The sequence below is a fragment of the Artibeus jamaicensis genome, unplaced genomic scaffold, assembly GCF_021234435.1.
Source record: "Artibeus jamaicensis isolate MK-2021 breed Jamaican fruit bat unplaced genomic scaffold, CSHL_Jam_final contig_469, whole genome shotgun sequence".
NCBI classification, from domain to species: domain Eukaryota; kingdom Metazoa; phylum Chordata; class Mammalia; order Chiroptera; family Phyllostomidae; genus Artibeus; species Artibeus jamaicensis.
The window spans coordinates 2,682,338-2,688,268 of record NW_026521847.1 but is presented as its reverse complement, the minus strand read 5'-3'; the positions used below and the strand labels follow the sequence as shown (position 1 = coordinate 2,688,268).

Here is a 5,931-nt window from a genome sequence, read left to right as displayed (position 1 = left end):
AGGATAATAAAGAAAAACTATAAACAATTTCATGCCCAGAAATTTAATAACTTGAATGAAATAGTCCAATTTCTTGAAAGAAAACTGCCAAAGTCACGAGATAGACAATCCAAATAGACTTATATTTACTTATTTTTTTCTAAAGTAAAAATTCAGTTTATTCATCTGTTTACAACACAGTACACAAGAGGCAAAGTGTTTCACATCATAGATTTAACTTCCAACTCCTGGGAATGTTCATTTCTTTGGATAAAAGGAGAGACTAGCTGGGAAAGCCAGGCAATGCTCAGGCAACTGAAATAAGGTGGGGTAGAAGCAACGCTAACATCACCCTCATGGAGATGAGCATGGGGGGCTATTAGTGGCAAGCAAATTTTCTAGAACTGTTAGTGGAAGCGCGGGAGAACCACTCCTGGACACTCGAGCTGTCTCAGGCCTCAGACATCCCCACCACACAGGTATAGCAGTGCTTTCTGATAGTCACCATTGGTGTCTTGCTGGATGTAAATAGTACAGGAACCTGCCGTACATCTTGAATTCAGACCTGCTTTTCAACATGTCCACCTTGCTGTACAAGATCATGATTCTCATCAAGACCTTGTCGCGTGTTCCCTTGTCCTTCATGGAGTCATACAGTCAGTCAGCAAAATACAGGGGCTTATTCTGGACGCACTGGACCAGGTTCAGGAAAGCATTTCCAGATTCCCCTTGACCTCCTTCTTGATGCTCTCCAACATGTCTTAAGGGCTGTAGCTCTTGTACCTTTCAAATACTTTCTGGAGGTGACACATGTTCCACTCGGTCATGATGCTGATCCACTTGGGAATGTAAGTTCCTTTCCTCTTCACTCCATTGTCATAGAGATCCCAGGCATTCTGGTCAATCAGTTTGTAATCAATGACAGAGCCATCTTCTGCTCTTCTACCCTTGACAAGGGCAACCATCAGCTTGCAGAAGTCACCAGATGTGTCGGAAATAATGCCCTTCTCTAGGATAGTCTTGTACATTTCCTTGTAGACTCTGTTAATTTCCTGCAGCTCCTGGTTGGTCCTTGAGCAGATGATCTTGATGAGAGAGTCCTCATCAGTCCCCAGCCCCTTCATGGAGGCCTTCAGCTAGGAAGCATCATACTGAGCATGTGTTTTCAATAGGCCCAGAATCACCATCTCCAGGTGGCCAGACAAGGCTGACTTCAGTGCTGACGGAAGTTCCTTTCTGGTCCTTCTCTGGTAAGCACAGGCAATATCCTGTCTCTTCTCATTGCTACAGGTGGTCAGAATGTTGATGATGGTGACCTCATTTACACCTTTGGTCTTCATGGCCATTTTGATGTTCAGAGCATCCTGGTTGGCATCAAAGTTGGTGTAGGCTTTGACCAACCCGTATGCATTTGCGGGTGTGGAGTGATCACCCTCCAAGCTGAGCTCGCTCAGAGTTTTGTGAACAGTAGACATTTTGAAAGCAGCTGGGCCGGGTGCTGAGAGCTGTGTGTCCCTAGAAGCAGAGCCGGCTTATTTTTAAATTGAATTGATAAACCTTCCAAAACAAAAAGTACTAGATATTTTTCACTGCTGAATTTGACCAAATATTTAAGGAAGAAATTGTGTCAATTCCCTATAATCCCTTGTAGGAAATAGAAGTAGAGAGAACCATTTCTAACTCATTCTATGAGGCCAGCATTATCCCCACACTGAAAATAAAGACAACTACAAAAAAGAAAAAATGGAGAAATATTGCTCATGAAATAAATACAACTAAATATTGGCAAACTGAATCTAACAATGGGTAAAAACAAAATAATACACCATAAACAGTGGGATTTATTCCCACTGTTCTATAACAAAAACAATCAACAAATAAATTCTACCCTATCAACAAGCTAAAGAAACTGATCATATCAGTAATGCAGAAAAAGTACAGTACAAAATCTATCATACATTCTACAATTAAAAACTCTCTTGCCCTGGCTGGTGTAGCTCAGTGGATTGAGCACTGACCTGCAGATAAAACGGTCACCAGTTTGATTCCTAGTCAGGGCACAGGCCTGGGTTGCAGACCAAGTCCCCACTAGGGGGTGTGTGAGAGGCAACCACACATTGATGTTTCTCTCGTTGTCTTTCTCCCTCCCTTCTCCTCTAAAAATAAATAAATAAAATCTTAAAAGAGACTTTTGGCAAACTAGGAACAGAGGACTTTTCAACTTCATAAAGAAAATCTTCCAAAAACCCTAATGCTAACATACTTAATGGTGAGAAACTGCACAGTTTACCCCTAATATTGGGTATAAGGCAAATATATCCCCCTGTACCATTTTTATTCAACATCTTACTGGAGGCCCGAGCTAGTACAATAATAATAAAGGGTACAATAATAAAGAAAAACAATAAAACCTGTACAGATTGGGAAAGAAGAAATAATGCTGTATTTGTTCACATATGGAATTACTGTTTATGTAGAAAGTTCCAAAGAATCAACAACAAAAAACATAGCAATATTACAGCATATAAAGCTAAGAGTTTATAATGTTGATTGCTTTCCCATATACTGCCAGTGAAAAATGAGAATTTGAATTGAAATATGTTCGGAATGTGTATGAGGAAAACTGAAAAACTCTGACGAAAGTCAAAGATGTAAGTAAATGAAAAAATAATCTATGTTCATGGATTAGAACACTGAACATTAAGATGCCAATTCTTTCCCAACTTGATCAATAGACTATGTAATGCTAGTTAAATTATTGTAAGCTAATATATATATATATTCTAAATTTATATGAAAAGACAGAAGGCCCAGAATAGCCAACACAATAGTGAAGAAAAAAGTTAGAGAATTAATACTACTAAAATTCAAGACTCACTATTTAAAACTGCAGTAATTAACACGGAGTGGTACTGAGGACTTCCGCCAAGATGAAGGCGTAGGTGGAAACACTGTATCTTCTTGCACAACCAATTTAAAGACAATAAAGTTTTAGTAACAAAAAACGCAGCCAGAAGACAGAAAATTGAACTATACGTCAGTGCGACAACAATGAACCGTTCAGCCAGACTGATAAACCAGCGAAAGAGTGAGCAGTGAGACAGACTCCGAGGGGCCCAGCGGGAGGAAGCAGCAGAGGGGACAGCCGTTGCCCCCCTTTGACCCCGCCCCCACATACAGGGTCACAACCCAGAGACCTGGGTGGCCCCGCCCTGGTGAGCACCTAAGGCTCCGCTCCTCATATGTAACAGGCATGAACAGACCAAAACATGCCTCAAGAAGAACTCAAAGCCCCAGAGCCAATAACTGGGCGACCAAGAAATAGCCAAACTTTCAGATGCACCGTTCAAAACACTGGTGATCAGGATGCTCACAGAACTGGCTGAACTTACTCACAAATTAGAAGAACAAATGAAGGCTAAACTAATTAAAATGAAGAGAAATGCACAGGAAACCAATAGTAATGGAAAGGAAACTGGGACTCAAATCAAAGGAGTGGATCAGAAAGAGGAAAAAAATGACCAAACAGAAAAGGATGAAGAAACAAGAATTCAAAAAAATGAGGAGAGGCTTAGGAACCTCCAGGACATCTTTAAACATTCCAACATCTGAATTATAGGGGTACCAGAAGGGAAAGAGAAAGAGCAAGTGGAACACTTGTTTGAACAAATAATGAAGGAGAACTTCCCAATCTGGCAAAGGAAATAGAGTTCCAGGAAGTCCAGGAAGCTCAGAGAGTCCCAAAGAAGTTGGACCCAAGAAGGAACACACCAAGGCACATCATCATTACATTAGCCAAGATTACAATGAAGGAGAGAATTCTAGAAGCAGCCAGAGATAAGGGGACTGTCACCTACAAAGGAGTTCCCATCAGACTGTCAGCGGATTTCTCAGAAGAGACCTCACAGGCAAGAAGGGGCTGGAAAGAAGTATTCCAAGTCATGAAACCCAAAGACCTACAACCAAGATTGCTCTATCCAGTAAAGTTTTCATTTAGAATAGAAGGGCAGATAAAGTGCCTCTCAGATAAGATCAAATTCAAGGAGTTCATCATCACCAAGCCCTTGTTAGATGAAATGTTAAAGGGACTTATCTAAGAAAAAGAAGATAATAAATATGAACAGTGAAAGGATAGCAAACTCAGTTATTAACAACCACACCTAAAACAAAAGCAAACTAAGAGGACAGCTAGACCAGGAGCAGAACCATAGAAATGAAGGTCATATGGAGGTTATCAACAGGGGAGTAGGAGGAGGAGAAGGAGAAGGGGGGAGAAGGTACAGAGAATAAGTAGCATAGATGGTAGGTAGAAAATAGGGGGAGGGCAAGAATAGTGGGGGAAATATAGAATCTAAAGAACTTGAGACACGTGGTCATAAACTAAAGGGGGGGAATGGTGAGGGAGGGGGTGTGCAGAGTGGAGGGGAATGAAGAGGGGAAATAAAACAACTGTAATAACATAATCAATAAAATATATTTTAAAAAAACCAGAGTGGTATTAGCAAAAGAATAGAGAAGTAGATTGACAGAAAAGAATTGAGAACCCAGAAAGAAATATAGGCCCACACAAATATAGAAAACTGACCTTTGACAAAGAAGCAAAGGCAATTTAATGGAGAAATAATAGTCTTTTCAATAAATGGTGCTAGACATCCACACACACACACACAAAAAAATCTTCACACAAACCTTACACTTTCACAAAAATTACATTAAAATGATCCATTTTATAAAAAACAAAACTATTAAAAGCTTGTAACAAAACATAGGAGAAAATGTAGGTGATCTTGGGTTTGTTAAAGTCATTAGATATAATTCAAATGCACAATCCATGAAAGAAAAAAACTGATGTTGTAGTTTATTAAAAAAAGAAAAAAATTCTGCCCTGGCTGGTGTGGCTTGGTAGATTTGAGTGTCGGCCTGCGAACCAAAGGGTCACTGGTTTGATTCCCAGTCCGGGATTGTATGGCTGGGTTGTAGGTTGGATCCCTAGGTGGGGGGCACGTGGGAGGCAACCACATGTTGATGTTTCCCTCTCTCCCTTTTCGCTCTCTAAAAAAGTAAAATAAAATCTTAAAAAAAAAACTTATGCTTTTCAGAAGGCACTAAATAAAGGGAAAGCCACAGAATGTAAGAAAATATTTACAAAACGCCCATCTGAATAAGACTGATAACCAAAATACACAAAGAATTCTCTTAAAACTGAATTGGAAAACAAACAACATAAATTAAAATATGGGCAAATATCTGAACAAATACCTCAACAAAAACAATATAAAAATAGCGCAAACATATAAAAATGCTTAACATCATGTATCATTAGGGAACTACAAATGAAATCAATGAGATACCAATACACATCTATGGAATAGATAAACTACAAAACACTGACAACATTGAACATTTGTGAGGATGTAGAGCAACAGAAATTCTCATTTAGTGCTGGTGGGAATGTAAAATGATGCAGTCACTTTTGAAGACAGTTTCTTTTTTTAAAGATTTTATTTATTTATCTTTAGAGGGGAAGGGAAGGAGAGAGGGAGAGAAATATCAATGTATGGTTGCCTTTCGTGTGTTCCCTGCTGGGAACTGGCCTGCAACCCAGGCATGTGCCCTGACTGGGAATCGAACCGCGTTTGTCTGGTTCACAGGCCCGTGCTCAATCCACTGAGCTACACCAGCCAGGGCTGAAGACAGTTTCTTTTAATCTTATGATCCAGCAATCACTTTTCTAGGTTTTTACCCAACTGATTTGAAGATTTATTTCCACATAAGAACCTGCATACAAATGTTTATAATAGCTAATATTCACAATAGTCAGTAACTGGAAGCAAGATGCCCTTTAATAGGGACATGAATAAACAAACTGTTGTATATTCTCACAACACAACACCATTGAGCAATGAAAAAAAATCAACTTATCTGAATCTCAAATTATGTTGAGCATAAAAG

General features: G+C 39.4%; 1 pseudogene; it reads right to left on the bottom strand.

Moving 5' to 3' along the window:
• Positions 1-437: 437 nt before the first annotated feature.
• LOC119034553 (annexin A2-like) lies at positions 438-1,478 on the bottom strand (annotated as a pseudogene).
• Positions 1,479-5,931: the final 4,453 nt, after the last annotated feature.